At 36.8% G+C, this 20,072-nt stretch overlaps 1 long non-coding RNA gene across 3 annotated transcripts; it reads right to left on the bottom strand.

The window, feature by feature from the left end:
* Positions 1-8: 8 nt before the first annotated feature.
* LOC134539880 (uncharacterized) lies at positions 9-19,686 on the bottom strand. 3 transcript variants are annotated; one of them, XR_010076359.1, is made up of 7 exons: positions 15,106-19,686; positions 12,554-12,631; positions 11,311-11,403; positions 10,095-10,170; positions 6,614-6,684; positions 6,341-6,533; positions 9-1,783 (listed from the first exon to the last, which is right to left on the bottom strand). It is a non-coding gene; the product is annotated as an uncharacterized LOC134539880 (long non-coding RNA). The 3 variants fall into 3 exon arrangements; XR_010076358.1 differs by having other exon boundaries at positions 9-2,168; positions 6,341-6,506; XR_010076357.1 differs by having other exon boundaries at positions 6,341-6,506.
* Positions 19,687-20,072: the final 386 nt, after the last annotated feature.

Here is a 20,072-nt window from a genome sequence, read left to right as displayed (position 1 = left end):
AAAACAACTTTCCTGTTCAAAACAAAATTTATATTTATTTATACTACACAAGTGAACATAAATTAATAAGGAATTTCTTAGAATATTAAAAAAAATGATTTCTGTGAACATTTTCATTATCAAATAAGTATTATAAAGACTTAATTTATCAACTACTCATAGAACACCAAGTCTAAAATACTTCATGAATACACACATTAGATGCTTGGCAGACCACACGTGTTACAAATGTACCATTACTCTTAACCATAGTGTTTTATCACATAATATTCACACATTTTATATTAACATCTCAATTGAAAAGTTTTTCATAATTTAACACATTGCATGGTTATACGTTTAATTAAAAAGCAAATCATGCAACAAACCCCTATTTAGTTCAACTTTAAATAGAGAGAAAAAAACTGTAACCCTAACATGAGCTGGAAAGCATAACTAAATATAGATTTTAACTTTAAAAGACAGTAGTTTTATATGGGAAAGAATGCATCTTGGGCAGCATTTTACACAGTAAAAGTTACATATATTGAGCAAAGGGCAAGACTAAAAAACATTGACCATATCGGATAGAAATTCATATTGTGCCAGTTCATTTTAATTGTAATACTATATTTTTCCATTTTAACTACCAAACTGCCCGACAGCAACTTGAAAACTGAATGCTGTTGAACGGTGCTTTATCCTGTCATGTATACAACCTAGACCAAGAATCTAACAGTAGGACCATAAACATCATGCCACATTTATGTGAGTTATAACTGTGATAAAACACTGTAATCAATTTAAACAACACAATAAACAATTCAAAAATAATTTCAAAATAAAACCAAATTTGAAAAACTAACAAACAATAATTTAAACAATATGTAATATTCTGTAACATTCTACACACGCGAGACAGCCTGAATGATTTTCCAGCAGGCAATACATAGAATGCAGTTAACTACTATGAATTTTAAATTTTGTACATTTCAATTTAAGAAACCACTTTACTCAAAAATAAGTACACAATAGTACTTCAGTTAAACCTCATTACCTTAATACTAAACTCCTTAATACAAAATGTTTTCACAGCCCCTAGAAATTACATATGAGTTATAGTGCTAAGCAGATTTAGTAAAAAATATTTTTCTTAACGTGTAAAACAAAAGTTATTTTGCCCCCTGGAAAAACATTAAATGTTTGTACAAATATCACAAAATTATAAGCCACTATTTCTTTTTCAACTAAAATAATACTTATGCCATATTCTAGTTCAATGTACGATGAAGAAACATCTTAGGAAGTATATAGTAATTCAAAATAAAGATATGTTACTTTGTAGGTAATTTAAACTTACGTATATGTTGTTAAGAGTAGTACAGTACAAAAATTACATATTTTATTACTGCTTAAAATTTATCTTCTGATAATGTGTATAATATTTATAACTTTAATTTGATTGTCTTTACAAATTATTAAAATTTGTTAATCACAAAGTTAAAATCATAATAAGAAAGTGCCATATTTACGGACCCTTTATTTTGGTATTAGTAAGATTTGTCTGTATACTGAAAAACACACTACTAACATTCTAAATGTTTATACATAATTTCACAATTCCTGTTGTATTTGATCGAAATCACTGGAAAGAATTCGATGTAATTTCCAACATAACAAAAATTGCAGCACTGTAGCATCCTTTAAAAATTCCTTTCCAGATAATTAGGAGTGGGGCACTCAAGGTTCCTTCTCCCTCCCAAGCAGTCCAGTCATCACCTCAACTCACTCCACCTGGTACCGCCTGTAACAAAAAAATAAAGTGGATGCAAATTATTCAACTGCCTTAGGCCAAGTTTAAAAATTACGCACAGCAATGCAAGCATCAACCAACTTCCAACTATTTGCATTCCATCTTTTTATTCTCCTTCCCTGTTTGAAGTGAAGTGTTCCAAAAACTTTCAAAGATGCAGATATTGTGTGCATGTTATGTGCATATTATTTGTATTTATACACATCACATTTTTCACCTGTATAAGTTTTGCATAGTAAAAAGGATACCCTTTTAAATCAAATATTTGCAACGAACGTGACGCGTTGTTGCAACACTTTCCTGGTTTATAAACTCAGCCTTGCTGTTGCAATTCGTAACCCCGCCTTTTGGCGTGTCCAGTCCCGCAAACAGGAACCTGCGAACACAAGTTGGTCAATGCGAATGTGCTATAAAAACAAAGGCATAGCTAAACAATTTCAAAGGATGAACTTACAGTGTTTGTATTTCACTGCCAACCTCAACATCTGAATTTAACCACATGACTTGCCAGTAACGCAGCACGGTAGGTGCAAGGTAAACTAGACCTCAAGCTTCTAGCAGGAAGCCCTAGATTCAAACCAGTCCATTCCAAGGCCAGAACAGTTACGAAGTTCGCAGCTCATGCATGATGCTTCGTAGCACATACTATAGAATTAAGCACATGGGAAAGATGTTTAGATTGACTTCCATATTCTATAGAAAATGGTATGTAATTGCCAAGCTACATAAAAAAAACCTTCAAAATAGCGTGAACGGCAGATTGGGTTAGGTTTGCTAAATTACAAATACAATAAAATAATAAGGGCAATTGGTTACGTTATGTTACTACATCTTGAATTGGTAATTCCTAACCAACCAATGAAACTATTTTACAACATTTTAAATATTGATAACCTAACCGATAGGGATGTGCGAAAGTGACTTTTTCCACACGAAATGAAAGTGAAAGAAAATTTATCAAGTTTCGCGAAAGTGAAACGAAAATGAATTTTTCTATGAGATAAATATATTCTTAACGAAAGTTAAGCGAAATTTTTTAATTAACAAAGAAAAAAGTGCCCCAAAATTTGCTCTTCAGTAATAAATTCTATTACATAAATCATTTTGGTACCTTTTGATATATATATACATATAAATATTATTATTTAATATAATCAACATCCGCCCTAGACCACACAACACAGCCCCATGTCACTCGTAAATTTCAAGAATCAATCCAGATCTTTCAGCGCACAGACTATTTCCTTTACAGTCATAATGTCGCAGTCTATGATAATATATTTATCACGTGCATGGTACTGATGAAAAAATACGTGACTACTGCGGAACGGCCGCCATCTTGCACCACTGTCACACATGGCTAGCTCAGGAAGCTGTAGACCAGGCAAGGGACATGGTCAAAACAAAACATAACATAACAAATGGTTGCTGCCAAGTGGTCATTACACGCAGTGACTTGTTGACCTTTTTGTCTAATTGGCTGTATATTATGAGGATTTTATATGCCAGTCAGAGTATGTAAAATTTAAATAAAGCAGACGACAATGTTTTTGTTTGGCTGTGCTCGAATAAAAGTAGGTACGTTCTTTGTTTATGTGTATACGGTAAATACTAAATACTGTACTAACAGTTCTGGAATGTATGTTTTACGAATATAGTACCTACACTACTGTTTGAAAGCAAATGAATCAGGTAATTTTTCAAATATTGCATGATTTTGTTTTGATACCTAGGCCTACTGTAATCACGGTTGAATTTTGTTTACTTTATCTGCCATGTTTGTTCAAATTATGATTTTACCGTATTTTCATTAATGTGAGTTTTTTTCATCACCACGTAAATTAATCTTAAGGGAAATATTTTTTCTAATTAATGTCTTTATATGATTTGTATATGTTATTACATTATTAGTAATAACAAGCAAATCATATAAAGACATTACAGTAGAATCTCAGTGCTAAGTACTTACAGGTACCTCAAGTTTTTGTACTTAGTACTGAAACATGCATACATATCTTTACAAAGAGAAAAAAAATATATAAAAAATTGCTACAGAAGAGCCGCAATGCCATATGTATTAGCAACTGCGACTTGCTTTTTTCCCCTTGTCTAGTTCTCTGAGTATATCCACTTTTTCCTTAAGCGTGAATTGCTTTCGTTTCTTTTTATCTCCAGGATCATTTATATTGTAGCACAAATACAATGCGGTGTCTAAATAACGTAACCTGAAAATAAACTCAACAATAACAATAAACAATCCCGGCACAGACATCAAACAGTATTTTTAGCGTAGCGTAACACTTTTGTCTAAATAATTAATACTTCTCTCAAACTTCCGTCTTTCGATGTATCGAATGGTGTTGTGTTGCTCACGTCGCATACTACGTACGGTATAATCTATGGTTGTGCGCGCAACTGTTTGTTAACTTTGTTTTGAGAATTTAGAGGTTAGAAAATACATTGCGGTGGTATTTGTGTATCTTTGTTATACTACATTAATCATTTAGCTGGAAATTTATTTACCAGTTTAAGTAAATTTTGGTGTAGTAATGCCACGCTACTAGTAGAATTTTTACGTTATAGTGAAAATATGATACTTTAAACTGAAACCGTTTCGCATGGCGAAGATACGATTTTTGGCGGGGACTTAAAAAAAATACGTTAAAGTGAAATATACTTTATAATAAGGTACGTTATTGTACCGGTATTCTACTGTACATTTTTATTAAATTACGAGTTCTTTTTCAACTAGAACAAACGGAACTTCGGTAAGCTATTGAACTTTCGTTTGGCTCGAAATATTTCGCTAAAAACGAACTTCGACAGATGAAATTCTTACCGAAATCGAAAATGAAAGTAGCAAAATTTCGATTTCGGTATCGGTATACCGAACATTCGCACAACCCTACTAACCGACTGTTCTCACGATATCACAAATTTCAAATATTTACACCAAAATGTTAAAATGCTTAACTATTGACATTTTAAAAATTTTTATTGTTCACATTCAGAAACATGGCTTTCATCCAGAATTAGCTATGTTTAATCCAATCAGCATTAATAAAAAAAATACATGCTCACATGTGCACACGCAATCAAAACTAATACACATGTGCGCATGTGTGTCATATTTCCAGAGCTGCCAACCTCAAATCACACCCATCAGTAATGACAATTATGAAAAAAGTACGCGTAAATCATGCTCAAGAAATTTTTCCTGGGGAATTATGACACACAAGATAAAACAAAGACAATAATATGCAAAAAAATGAAAAATTTAGGCCTATGTAGGTATATAAATACAATGCAAATTAATGAATAAAAAAAACTATTTGAACTATACAATATCTGAATACTGGAAATTTTTATTCTTCAATTCAAAGTATTCAAAGTTAAACTTTTGAACTACTGTCTTTTTATTTGCTTCTTTTATCCTGGTTGGATAAGAACTTGTAAACAATAACCATGCGTTCGTTACTTTCGTTTCTTCAGATGTAGCGAAAAAACAATGATATAGATTTATTGCTCATCATGGCTATAAAATGTTCTGCATGTTTCTTTGATTCACTATGCCGCCTACAGTCATACCTTCCGTTCTGTCACACGCTTCATTTCTACAACCGGCACTGACGAACACAACACTATCAAAAAACATAAAAAATGTCACGTCTGTAGACACGACAAAAACACTGATGAAAAAAATGGCTTTCAAGAAATAAATTAAAACAACACAGGTTAGCCAAAGTAACGTACAAAAATTATCGTGATGTAAGTAGCCGACAAATGAAAAGTCCGAGAATATGTACTACTTGTATCGTACAACGGACGTAATACCATCCCATTATTATTTCAAAACACGAGAATTATGTAATCTACTTATTTTGACAGTACACGCGCACACTTACTAGTTCCGTTATTTGCGCAACCACGCGATGTATTCAAACTGCGTTCACGAATCACGCGCAGCAGAAACGGAATTTTCTCCATTACCATGCAGCACAAAGCCTAGTTTCCGTAATAAACCAGAGATGTTCCGTAATTCCGTGTTAAATCCGTAATAATTACGGAAAATCTGTAATGGTTGGCAGCTCTGCATATTTCCATGGTTGCTTCAAGCGTAGAAAGCTGGCTGCCAAGAGTTAAGAAAAAGCTTACACGTGGTCATGAAAAACAAAATAGTCTGGAAAAACCTTTTCGTTTAATCTGGTAGTCAGTATTTTATTATGTTATATAACTAAAAACATTTCTTAGAGACGATTTCCACACAACTCGCACATGAAATATTTTCTCACTGCTCTCCCCTCATTCCCATACACCCCCACCAGTGGCTCAGCCCCCTTTTTTCCTCCCTTCATCAATTTTTATTCAATTCTATGTTGTGACTGGCTGTTGGCCAAACCCTTCGACCAATGACTCCACCCTTTATCTCCCTTCTCCCTCAATCTTCAAATTACACTTTTTTTTTTCTTTCCCCTCTCACAACCAACCCCTGGATGACATCACAGATAGTTCTGAGGTTTGCAGCAACCATTCCTTCAGTTTCCTTACTTCTCCGTGAGTTCCCGAGACCTGCGAGCTCCGGTCCACGACTCCCTCGTCGCCGCGCGTCACCGAGAACTCCGCGCCACGGCCAGGTGAGGGACGGCGCGGCAACACCACCAGCGCTGGGCTTGAGCAGCTCATCTCGGGAGGGGTCGCGCGCGGTCTACCATCCCTGTCAACACGTTCAGCAAAGTATGCACTAAGAGTCTCGTAACAGGGAAAAACTTATTAAAAAGGTACAACTCTATAGGCATAGGACACGTGTCAATGAATTCTTACTTTTTTCGAAGGTTCACATTTTTCTTCAGCAACTGGTGTATTTCTTGACAATGGAATATCACTTGTGTTGCCTGTTAACACAAGTGCAGCCGCATGGTTATCCACATTTTGAAGAAAAGGTTAACAAAATAAGAGCATATGCTTTAACTACATATGGCATGGCTGCAAACCTGTTGCATCCAGTACATAGAGGGAAAAGACTATCAACCGAACAACATGATGAGGTAGGTAGATAAAGGAGAAGGAAGTGGGCTTAACGTCCAGTAGTAGTATCTGTCCACCGAATCTTTTCCATCCTCCTCCAGTACCACATTTCAAACCTTTCCAGATACTTCTTTTCCATTTTCCTCATTGTCCATGTTTCAGTTCCATATAAACATAAAGCTACACTAGCTACATAAGCTTCTGTCTAAGCTAAAGATCTATTTTTACAGTCAGTAGTGTTTCATTTTGTTGCTGAAATACAAGTTTGGAATTTAAATTTGATATTCTCTTTTCTCTCTTAGATAGAAGACTTCCTTTTCAATGAACTTGATGCAAAAGGACTAGAAGACTTGGCCAATTTCTAAAGTTCGGCAGCAGGAAGTGTGTTCACAACACTAAAATCAAAAGGAGTCAATAAACCATCTGTATTTTGGGAGCTTGCTAAGCGTAAACATCCAGTATTCAGCACACTAGCTCTGAAACTGCTAAATATTCCTGCATCTTCAGCACAGTTGGAGAGAGTATTTAGTTACTGCTCTTTCGTTCATTGTCCATTGAGGAACAGACTAACCTTTGAACGTTCCAAGAAGTTGTTGCATGTCTACCACATGCTAAAACTGCATGATGTTGCTTCTGATGAATATTGAGAAATTCTAAAGACTATACATAATGTAATCTATCTATATGTATATATAGTATGTGATTTTGGTTAAGTATCACTAGATGAAACATAGTGTGTTTGTTCCTTCAAGAATACTACTTTCAATTTATTATTACAAACTTACAAGTAAATTTGACAACCAATCGTATCATGTTAATTTATGTACGCAAAGACACTCATTAAAAGCAGGCTGTAAAAAGATGAGTATTATACATGTAGAATATGTAGAAAATTCAATATTTTACATTACATATTCTACAGTAGAATATACGCGTAGAATATACATATTCTACGCTGCATATTCTACTGACCCAACCCTGTCAAATCCTTTTAAAATTTACACATTTCCTTCAAAGTAAATTGCTTGCATTTCTTTTTATCTTTTTGGCCATCCATCCTGATTAAAATATTCAATCAACAATACTGTTTTCCTCGTGCCACGTCAAACGTAAACAAACCTCTCATCCATAGATAACCATAGCTCCGCACTTGTAGTGCGTGTCGCGAGCATGGCTGTGCCAGGCAACATTCTGACCTTTATGGCAAAACAATTTAAGCGTGTCGGCCATGTTGTGACACCAAACAGTTCAAAAATTAGCCTGCATAAATTAACATTATTGGATTTTCTATTTTGTATACGAGTTAAAATATAATTTTTATTTAACGTTTGTATCTGCGGTAATTGAAACTTTTAAAACGTGCTCTATAAATAACCAAAAGATGGCGCAGATAAAAAAAATTGTCTTGAAGAGCGGCGAGAGAGCAATCGATTGTTTAGATCGTCTCGTGCACTAAAGGTAAGTAAAGGGAGAGGCGCCACTCCCATAGTAATGATCGTTTGCTTAAATTTGTAAACAAAACCCTTGCGATCATACCATTTCTTTGCAACTTGACAACGAAAAAATTACAGCCAGATACAACCTGAGAAAGGTTTAGCGCGTGATAGTTGGCACCTTTGTAGTCACCATATTTTATATTTTTTCGATAAAGGATACAGATATTGTGAAATTTCTTTATGTTAGTCCTTATAATGGGACGTTAAACTATTTCCGCAAAAGAAAAAAATTTCCGCAATAGAAAAAAAAAACCCTTGTGCAAGGTGGATTTGAACCTGCGAACACCAGGCCTGAGAATACTCGATGCTTTACGCCTTTATCCGCACGACCACCATATCATTTTAGAAATTTGATTTCAAGTGTGTGCACTTATAAAATATTTTTCTGCACTAGTAAAGTCCAAATTATATAATCAGATTGAAACTGATGATCGTTTAGTAATGAATTTTAATTCTGTTTATTATATTTATTTTCCACTATTATTATTATTATTTTTTTTAATTTTCAAATTCAAAAACTACAGAAGTAGCTAGCAGGTAAAATGGAGAACGACAGGCCAACGTCCTCTAATTTTCGTTTTCGGCAATATGCCACGCAGCAATTTTAAAAATATAATCTTTCACTTTCAAATCCCATTATTACCACGAGACAATACAAAGATGGCCGTATGTAATTATAATAACTGGATATGTAATAAACTAAAGAGATCAAAATTTGTAATATTTTTTTTTTCCGATGTTGGTGAAACATGGTATGATCCAATTTTTAAGGATTCAATTTGTCGTATCTACTGTCACCCCCCTGGTGTGATCCATGGAGGACGAATGGCGCGTTATAATGTACATACTATGATTCTATGAACCGTTGATACGTTTGTTTACGTTTTATACTTGTTAACGATTCTTGAAAGTGATAAAAATTAATCATAATGTACATTTATACTAAAGAACCCCTGCGCAAACACAGTAACTATTATGTAAAATTTTCCTGATAACTGGAAAAGAATGGTCATTGTATTGAAAGGTAGGATACATTTTTAATGTTAAAGTGAAATATTTTTACATTGTTTACATTGGTGTTTTGAGCGGGAATTTAAAATCATACGTTGAACTGAAAGATACGTTATTCTGAAGTACGTTGTAACGGAATTTCACTGTATTATGTAGCATTTGAATTTTAACTCTATAATTTTAGTATTAATGTAGTTCATAAATCAATAAAAGTTAGGTTTTCCCAAAACCCTGAAGAACCTATATTTCTATGATTTTAGAATAAATTTTTTTTAAATATATACTAAAAATAAAGAGTTTTCAGATAAAAGGCTAAATACAAATGATTTAATCCAAAACTGTGTACTACAACATTTCATGCTTCCAGTATAAGATAGGACTCATATCCAAGTTTATAAAAACCATTAAATAAGGTCTTGTTTAGTATAATAACTAGAGATGGTGATTTATAGTATCAGACTTTCCCAGATTTCAGAATAAATTAGCAGGAAGCATTTAATTACAACTGTGTAAGCTTAAAAGAGGCGTATGATAGCCCAACCACTAAAACTATCTCCGAGATTAATTTTTACAAGGCTTTAGCTAAGCATCTGTCCAAAATTAGGGTTCTGCCAATTTTTTTTTACTATGATATGAATTTTAACAAACAAATGTCCAACAAAATTTTATTTAAAATAAAAAAGGTGTTAATAATACTTTGTTTGTGGAAGCCTGTACATAAAACCGATTTGCAATAAAAAGAGTTTTCTGGGAAATGATGATGTACATACCTGATCGCATTGGCGATGTCACAATTTGGTCACATGTTGGTATTGGTAGCAACATTGTTCAAGCTAACAGTTGAATCTGTAAACAATATAAGCAAATCTTTATTAGCTAACATGAAGAAATACACAGTTAACGATTAATAGGCCTGTGTCAATATACTTTTAGTTTGAATCAAATACCAAATTATTCTTAAATACGAGTATCCATTTCGAACAGTAGGAATTAGAATTAGAATCCAATAAAAATGCTTTGTTTCCCCTCATATCATGTAATAAATTGATAGGTAAAGAAAATAAAAAGTAACAACGTAGTAAAGTGGCTTCTGGGAAATGAGACAAATTTTTAATGCAAGGTTTGTTAGGTTTAGTCTGCTACAATTGTTCTGCATGTTATTTTTTTAATATGATATCCCATTGAAACACAAAAATTTTTATTTGTATAATTATCTTTGAAAGATTTGTGCAATGAGAGTGCATAACTTCATGTAAGCTTTTGGACATACACCATTGCTAAGCACATGTATGTCTGTAGAAGAAAACTATAAAAACCATAAGACAAAAAACACAACAAAAAAAAGCAAAAAAATTGCTGTAGTCAACAGGATATATACACCACATAATATTCCATAACAGGAATATGGTCAACAAAACAAAGAAAAACAAAGAAAAATGGACCAGCACAACAGTTGAGACAAGACAAATGTTGTGCTGGTCCATTTTTCTTTGTTTTTCTTTGTTTTGTTGACCATATTCCTGTTATTCCTGTTATGGAATATTATCTGGTGTATATATATATCCTGTTGACAACAGCAATTTTTTTTTTTTTGCTTTTTGTGTTTTTTGTCTTATGGTTTTTATAGTTTTCTTCTACAGACATACATGTGCTTAGCAATGGCGTATGTCCAAAAGCTTACATCAATTTATTTGTATTGCACAATGTCTTAATCTCAACAGTGAAAATTCGAGAGGTATGCTATGTACGCATACGAATATTCAATATTTTAAATTTTAAGTATTCAAGGTCAAATCAAATACTGACAGTGGCCTAAAAATTAACCTAAACTGTCCTTGCAAAAAAATTATAAAAAATACAGTGTTTAAAAATAACTAAATACCGGACATAAGATTTTTTTTTTTTTTTAAGTTTTATGTGTTAAGGAGTCTGTATTTTAATCCAAATTAAAATTTACGTTTTGGGGGAAGAAGAAGATATGCATACCTGATTGAATTAGGCTCGTCACTATATTGTCACATGTTGGGATTAGGTCATGGTTCAGCTTGCCAGTCGCACTGTTGAAGCCAACAGTTGAATCTGTGAACAATTTAAGATAATATTTACTAGATAAAATCTACAATATATAAAAAAATTAATGGATTGTGGAATCAAAATAATAAAACACTAGTTACTAATACTACTAACTTTAAAATCATCCAAAATGTCACTTTTATGGACCTTACGCTCAAAGAGAGCCTCTGAAGCGTATCGCAAAGTGCTCAAGCTGAATCCCTTTCTGTGAATTATGTGTGTAAGATGTGCTTTAATTATTTCGAAATAAAATGAAACTTTAAAGGTTGTGCACAGTCATAATGACCAGCTGCAGAGGTGCCCACCCACCCCCCCCCCTCCCCAAACACTATGACTCATCCCCCCCCCTCGCCCTGAAATTTTTAATGCCATTTTCTCAATGATTTACTCAATTATTTTATAATATTATACTTTTTTAGTATTATATTTTATCACATTTTGCATTAATTAAAACTGATTTTCTAACAATAATTTTGGTCATATCAGGTAATATTTCCATCCTGAACCGACACAGATGCCAAACTGCTTTTGTTTAGGAAAGTGCGGGGTTGCCAATTTGATTTACAAGATCCCTTTCAATTATCAAAGCACCAGAAACGTATTTTCACATTAGAAGCTATAATTATGAAAATAATATATACATTTTTCTCATCTTTTAACCACCCCCCCCCCCCCCCTGAAATTTTAATGACGCAGTCTGCGTTGTTACCCCCCCCCCCCCCCCCCCCCCCCTTGTGGGCACCCCTGCCAGCTGAAACATTTCATGCATCCACTTTGAATGAAAGCGAGAACGCAAGTGGCAAACAATGCCAGATTTGTAATACTAGAACCCTATGACGCAGCTACTCAGAAGAGCGGATGATACAACAGTGTACAGTGTACAGTCTCGTAGCAGTGAAAATTGATCATACCCGGTCATTTTGACCATAGCGCGACCGATTAAGGGTTAAAGAGCAAGACCAAAACCGATAAGATTCACAATGAATAACATTTGAAATATAATTGCACCTGTTTAATGTTTATTTTAAATACAAACTGAGAACTACCTTCACATGAGTGTTAAGAGTAATGTGGTCAAGTTTAACGATAGTCGATACCATACTTGCATTCCAAATAAAATATAAGTAAAATTAAGTAGCTAAAAAAAATAACTTACATGTGTGATCATGAAACACAAGTTGTATCTCAGAATTCTCATTGCCGGAAGTGTTGAAACACACTTCCTCTGATGAACCTGCACAAAAACCCATGAATTGAAACAAAATCAGGAAATCTCAAAACAAACAGGTATTAATGACAAAAAGAAAACAAAGTTGGCCAACATTAAACATATGATATACATACATTTTACAAGGTTTCATTTGTCCTAAAACATGTGTAGTAAACAAAAAGCAGCAGAGGAAATTTCTTACCCCATAGTGGAAAAATAATTCAAATTTTGGTGTTGTTTACTATCTGTTTTACTCCTAGTTTGACTACATTTACTTGTTTACATCACCCAAAAATATTCGAACATAATTTAATCAACCAAACATTTGTACACTATTTTTAATGGGTATTATTTAACGAATCAAACATTTACTATTTTATGTTGTTTTAAGGTAATCTAGAGTATGTGCTTACCCAAAATAACAAATTTGGAATCCAGAATAAACCTCTTTATTTTTTTTTTATTTTTCATATAGTTTGATTTTTTCTAACCTAACGCTACTTGAGAAAATTAACGGGTTGAGAGCAAGCAAATTTAACATACCGCACTCTCTCTCTCTCTCTCATAAACTAAGATATAGCCCAGTTAAAATGTGAAAAATAAGCAAACAGAACATACCTACGTCGGCCATAGGAAAATCAATTAACATATACAGTAGAACCCCGATTATCCGTGTTAATGAAGGGGACGAGTGAGTCGGATAATTGAAAATCGCGGTTAGCCGAGTCATGCTTGCCTCAAAAGTCATTAGCCCACAGACAGCCATCTGTGGACATTCGGAGATTACATATATACACATGCTTTGTGTGCGTGTGCGTTGTTGACATAGAAGCGGACTGCTTAGTGCTGGGCAGCAGTGGTTTTTAAGTCTTTCGTGTGCGGAGACGTGGGCACGCGAGTCATTGTTGCACCGAAGTGTGTGACTAGCCGCCCGCCAGTCCGAGGGCCCAAGACAGCTGATAGCTGCCAAGGTCACGCATGCTTTTCATCGCCCGTAAGCGACGCTGACACACTCAGCTCATTGCTCTGTTGTCAGTAACACCATCGGGCTGGTTATTGTTTTACAGAACGACTGCCTTCAAAATTCTTTTCGAGATAAGATTTTTCATACCAGTGCATTGAGACTTTATTTGATGGTTTTGAAACGGTGTCTCTGTCTCGTATAATTCACTGTGTTTTTATCCCCCTTTATTTATATGAATTTTAAATGTTAGATTTTTTATTTTTAGCTTGCTGAACGTGGAATTAGTGCAAAAACGGCCTATTATGACTTAGTGTTGCAGATGGGTCGGAAATCTTATAACGACCACCTCTCTATAACAACCCTAATCTTGGGAACCGTGAGGGGTCGTTATATCTATTCTCCGTTCACTCTTAGCTGAGTTTTGAAATAAACAAACACCGTCGTATCACTGCGCCGCGTCAGCAAGTGATAGGCTGAATTTATCTTGCGTGCAAAGCACTAGTTGCAACACACACACTTCCGTACAGTCGGTGCTCATAAAATAACGGAGAAGTAATATAACAGGAAAATGGTTCTTCTGTCAAGCCTAGTTTTTTTTTAAATTTACGTCTGCTGTGATAAAATTACGCCACTTAATGGTACACCCTCCGACCTTTTCTGTTGAAACCATTCAAACAAACAAGTGTCCAAGCTGCTAAATGTGGATTCTTTCATCGTCTTGCGTTTATTTAATCCACTTGAAGTGTCAGTCTGTGAAGCAAACTGAAGGATTTTTTCGCGATTTTTTATGATGTTGCGCACTGTTGTGTTACCGACATTAAACTCAGTCGCAAGTTTGCAATAGTTTCTCCACTCTGAAATCTTTCTATAATTTTTGTTTTGCTGTCGATGGACAGTACCACTCGCTTTCTTTTCTGTTCATTTGATGACATGATGAAATGTTACGCACAACACTTCCGCACAACACTACGGTATAATCCGTCGGAATGCAGATCACTGTTACAATACATAAAATTATCACCACCTTCACGCTTCAACAACGTACACTAATGGAATGGACTGTCTCCATGCGCCGGGTAATCTCTGAGGCACGGCGCCGTGCTGCGCGCGGGAGTGTACAGTCCGGTCATGCGGACGTGGAATCGCGCACCAGTGTATAAGCTATTCACGTAACATGGAACACAAAAATATTATGTACATACGTATGTATGTACTAGTATTTTTTTTAAAACTTTCTGTGTATATAAACATAACTGAGTCAAAGTACTTTGACCAACATACATTTTGCAAAGTATTTTAACATTTACATACATTTTGAATCATTGGTATATGTAACTAAAAAATTGGACTTGATGGACATAAATCGCGGTTAATCCGCGAATCGGATGATTGAGTCGCGGATAATCGGGGTTCTACTGTAATTACGACGGTTATTTCAAAACTTTAAATGTTAGAACTAAGTTTCAGATCTACCAAGAACAAACCAGTCTAAAAAAACTACACGCTAATTAATTAATTATAAAATTATACTCACCCGGTAACAGAATGGTGGGAACTGCATTAGCATTTAAGCATTTAGTCCCAAGGCTGAAAGAATCTGCAGTGAAATGAAAACTGCATATTTTCAGCTAAATTTTTTCATCGCTCATGCCAGAAAATTTGCGTGAAGCGATTCTCTTCTATTATTATTATTATATATAGCTGCAATTGGGTACAAAGTGCCCGGTGGCAAGCATTCTCCCTACTTTCCCCGCACTCTTCTTCTGAACTGGTCCACACTCCCAGCCACCACACACTCCTCCTCCAGCCTATTCCATTCCCCTACCGTCCTCACGACCATTGCATTCTTTCCCCTTTCTGTCCTCCACCTCCTCTCTTTGAAAACCTTCCTAGTATTTTCCTTCCTACTTCTAGTCATTCCCATTTTGACTTTTCCCCCCAGCTCTCCCCATCCTCCCACTCCACTCAGCACCTGGTACATCTTGACAAATCTCTCCTGTCTTCTATCCTTTAAGCTCTCCCATCTCATTCCTATCATCATCTCTGTGGTACTGCACTCCCCCTTCCCTTCTCTGTCCATTCTCCTCCACTTGCCCTTCACCCATCTAGCTGCTCTCCTCTGCACCCCCTCCAGCTCCCTCTCAAGTACTGCCGTGTATGGGTCCCACACTGCTGCGGCATACTCCAGCATGGGGCAGACCATAGTTTTATAGGCCTTGTCACGTATGCTGCTGCTTCCCCCCCTGAGCACTCGTCCCAGCATGCCCAGGGCCTGTCTGCTCTTCTTGACTACCTTGTCTACCTGCTCCCCCCACCCCAGGTTACCCTGCAGCACCACCCCTAGATATTTATAGCTGTCGGCCTCACTTATCACGTCTCCCCTCCAGCGATATTCCCTCCTGACAATCTTCCTCTTCCTGGTAAACCTGACCACTTTTGTCTTTCCCACATTTATTTTCATACCATTATTTTCCACCCACTCTTCCAGACTTTCCAGATCATCCTGTAGCCCATTTATTTCCGCATCCATGTATACCACGCAGTCATCTGCAAACAGCCTGATATGCCCTTTTATCTCCTCACCTATATCATTCATCATTATAGTGAAGAGAAGTGGGCCAAGCACACTGCCCTGCGGCACCCCTGACGTAACCCTTCCGACAACTCCTCCTCCACACGTACCCTCTGTGTCCTGTTGCTTATGAAGTCACCAATCCAACCCACCACCCTCCTGTCACTTATAGCTCCCTCCACTTTTTTCATCATTTTTTCGTGAGGAACTTTATCAAATGCTTTTTCAAAATTGATGAAACAGGCATCTATCTGTAGACCATTATCTACCCCCTCCACCAGCTCCTCCAACAGGCCAGCCAGCTGAGTTTCACATGAATATCCCCTCCGAAATCCATGCTGTCTCCTGTCAATCCACTGCCTTTTGTCCAGTTCCCCTACTACATGCCTGTGCACTAACCTCTCCATTACCTTGCCTACTGCCGACGTGATGCTAACTGGTCTATAGCTGGCTGGGTCCTCTTTGCTACCCCCCTTCTTGTGTATAGTTACCACCACCGCCTCCTTCCATTCTTGCGGCAATTTGCGCTCCTGCAGCGATCTACTGAATAACAGCTCCAGGTACTTCACCTTGGCTTGCCCCCCCCCCCCCCAGCTTTATCATCCCATTCCCTATGCCATCCTTACCTATGGCTTTCCTGCTGTCTAACCTTTTCACTACTTTCTCAATTTCTTCCTTCCTGATCAGCCGTTTCTCGTGTCGCCCTGTACTATGCTCAGCATGTTTCCTTTCCCACTGTTTTCCCTTCTCGAACACTGACATGTACTGCATGGCCAACAAGTTTGCCTTTTCCTTGGATCCCGCTGCAATTTCACCTTCCTGATTCCTCAAAATTGGTACCCCTGTCCCTGTGCCCTTCGTGCTTCTAACAAACCCGTATAGCTTTTGCCAGTTGCCTTTTGTCCCCTGTACCATCAGGTCCCCGAGATAGGCCTCCTTCGCCTTCTTTATCTCTCTATTCAGTTGCTTTCCTATTTCTTTCAGCTCCTCTGTTACTGTCTTCTTTCCTTCCTTTTTCCACAGCGCATATAACAGTCTACCCTTCCTCTTTAGTTTCCGAATTTCCCTTCCATGATAAGGTGGGTCCCCTCCCACATTAATCCTCTTTTTAGGTACATATTGCTCTTGAGCATCTCCCACCACCTTTTTGAAATCCCTCCACAGTTCCTGCACATCGATGCCTATGCTCCATTGGTAGAATTTCTCTTCCAGAAACTCCTGCACCCTTGTCTGTACTGCCCTCCCATACAACCATATTTGCCTGCTGCTGCCTTTCATGACCTTCTTGTCCAGGCAAATCTCCACAACGGGAATATCGTGGTCGCTTATCCCATCCACCACTTTAGAGTGAGTGGCTATAGAGCATCCCACTCTTAGATTGCAGTATGGAAGTAAATGGGCGCATTCTCTCTCTAACACACGCCGATTGCCGTTAGCACTGTCCTTGTTTCTTCGTTCGTTGTTGCCAAATATCAAACGAAATTTAAAATTTTAATTTTTGGACCAAGCTTTTTTTCATATTGTATAGAATCAAAATACGCATCAGGCAATGCTTATTTTGAATCCTTAACAATATTTTAAGTGTCCGAAAAAATTAAAAAACATAACTTATTCGCTGCGAACTGTTTTGAAGTATTCTAATATGTTTCACATCAGAAAAAGAAAACCTACATGTGTATTTCATTCAGATTTTTTTATTAGTAAATTAATGCCTTAGGACGCCACCGAACAAATGTTAAGACAAAAACTGTACAGGTTTCACTTAAATAATTTTTTTAATATACTGAAATGCATTTTCTCACAAACTGACACATCAAAAAGTTGACCCGCGGAAAATTTTTTTTCTATTAAAGATAGATGGGGGACGAAAGCGAGAAAAATGTTCACAATGAATTGAATTAGTTTTTAAAAGCAGCTCCATCTCAATTGCTTCTACAGTTTCCGTGGAAATAGCTGTTAAAGATGTGTCTTATCAGTACAAGAGCGCGCGCTGCCGTCGTAAGAGGAAACAGGGTCGTGTGTTTAGATAAGTGGGGTTCTGTCCTACAAGCAATTTCAAATACATGGCTTCCTTAGTCAACAAAAAATATTATAATCGATTCTTGAACATAATATTTAAAATGTATGAAATAAATACGAAGGAATTTAATAGCGATCATGGTACAAAATTTTGAATTATTTTTCTATCCTTCTCACGAAGCATCTTATCAAACATTGTTTTAGACAAAGTTTTGGAAAATAATTATGATATTATTACAAACAATTTAAACAGATTTGATAAGGTGTCTACTAAGGCAGTTACGTTTTTTTGTCCGGTGAAAATTTTTTTCGAACCCATGCAGTTATGGCTGGTCGTATCAAAAATGTATTTAGAAAACATTTTTCGGCATTAGGTAATCCGAGTTATCATACGTTAAAACGGATTCGATATTATTCATATTATGGGAGTTGTTGTGATTTTTCTGTTTTTCAAAAAATCTTCCCCATTTCGAACCAATTGTTCGGATTTTTCCCATAACTTACTTGACCGAGAATTTCCATTACCGTATTTTATTTATCATTTTGGACACGACTTGTCCAAAAATACGGCATTTATCAGGCCCATGAAAATGTGATATATATATATATATATATATATAATGGGATTTTTAGAATAGAAAAGAAAACTATAAGAAAATTTTGTCTACAATAGGTAGTTTTTAATTGAAATTTACATAAAAGTGGCATTATTACAAATTTATATGTGTAATAGTATAAAATATTATAAATTACGATATGAGTTCTTAAAATGCTTCTTGTTCGATCCAAATGACAAAGACACGCATCTCCTGAAATTCGTAATGTGTTAGAGATTTGGCAACAGCGCGCGCCATAAGCCGTGTACTGCAATCTAAGAGTGGGACGGGCTATAGCTCCTCGGGTCTTACCAGCACTACATCCAATATTGAAGCGCCAGCTCCCCCACCCATCCTAGTTTCCTCTACCACCACTTGTTGTAACCCCATGTTCACCAGTTTAGTTGCCCTCCGTTGTCCCAGTGGCCCCACCAGTTCTTTACCACACTGCCATTTGACCCCTGGAAGGTTGAGGTCACCTGCTACAACTACCATGCTGTCCTCCTTCAGCCTATAAAGCCTTTCGAGTACAGCCTCCACCTCTGTACCCCCATCACCCGACGGCCTGTACACCGCAAACAGCTGCATTTTCCTCTTCTTCCCTGAGATCTCCAGATGAAGTATTTCTTCCTTTCCTCCCTTCCACTTGACTTCTGCGTCCAACTCCCCCCTTACAAGAACCATTATCCCACCCCCTCTCCTGTTTCTATCCCTTCTGAAAAATATGTAACTTCCTCTCCTTACTTCATTGTCTGCAACATCCTCATCCAGCCATGTCTCTACTGCCACCACTATATCTGCCCCATAGAGCTCAACCACTGTCCAGAACTTGTCCACTTTGTTTAGGATACTCCTGCAGTTAACAACCATTATATTTACTCTCTCCCTTTTTTTCCTACCCTCTTCTCCTGTTTCTATGTGCACCCTCCCCTCCCCGCCCTGCTTTTGTCTTTCCCTCCCTCTCTCCATCCCTTCTTGATTAATTCTCCTGCCTCCCCCCTACCCTCCCCTCCAGCTTTCTTACTTCATTCCTTTCTACTAGCTGCATCCTACCTTTGTCCTCCCCCCTACCCCGTTTCCCTGCCCCACATTACCCGCTCTTAAGCCGTCTATCATCACCTGCGTCAGGATTCCCACGCCTTCCCTATTCAGATGGATTTGATCCCTTGCCATGTGTCTCATCTGAAGTCGACTCCTTTGCTCCCCACTCCTGACACTGCTTCAGCATGATGGCTTCCGCAGCCCTGAGCTTGTGGATAGGCACACCCCTCCTAGGCAGCACTCCACTCACCAGGATGTCTCCCCTCACTTTCC

The sequence above is a fragment of the Bacillus rossius genome, chromosome 16 (assembly GCF_032445375.1).
Source record: "Bacillus rossius redtenbacheri isolate Brsri chromosome 16, Brsri_v3, whole genome shotgun sequence".
Taxonomy (NCBI): Eukaryota; Metazoa; Arthropoda; class Insecta; order Phasmatodea; family Bacillidae; genus Bacillus; species Bacillus rossius.
The sequence above is the reverse complement of the archived record's forward strand: the minus strand, read 5'-3'. Positions and strand labels throughout refer to the sequence as shown.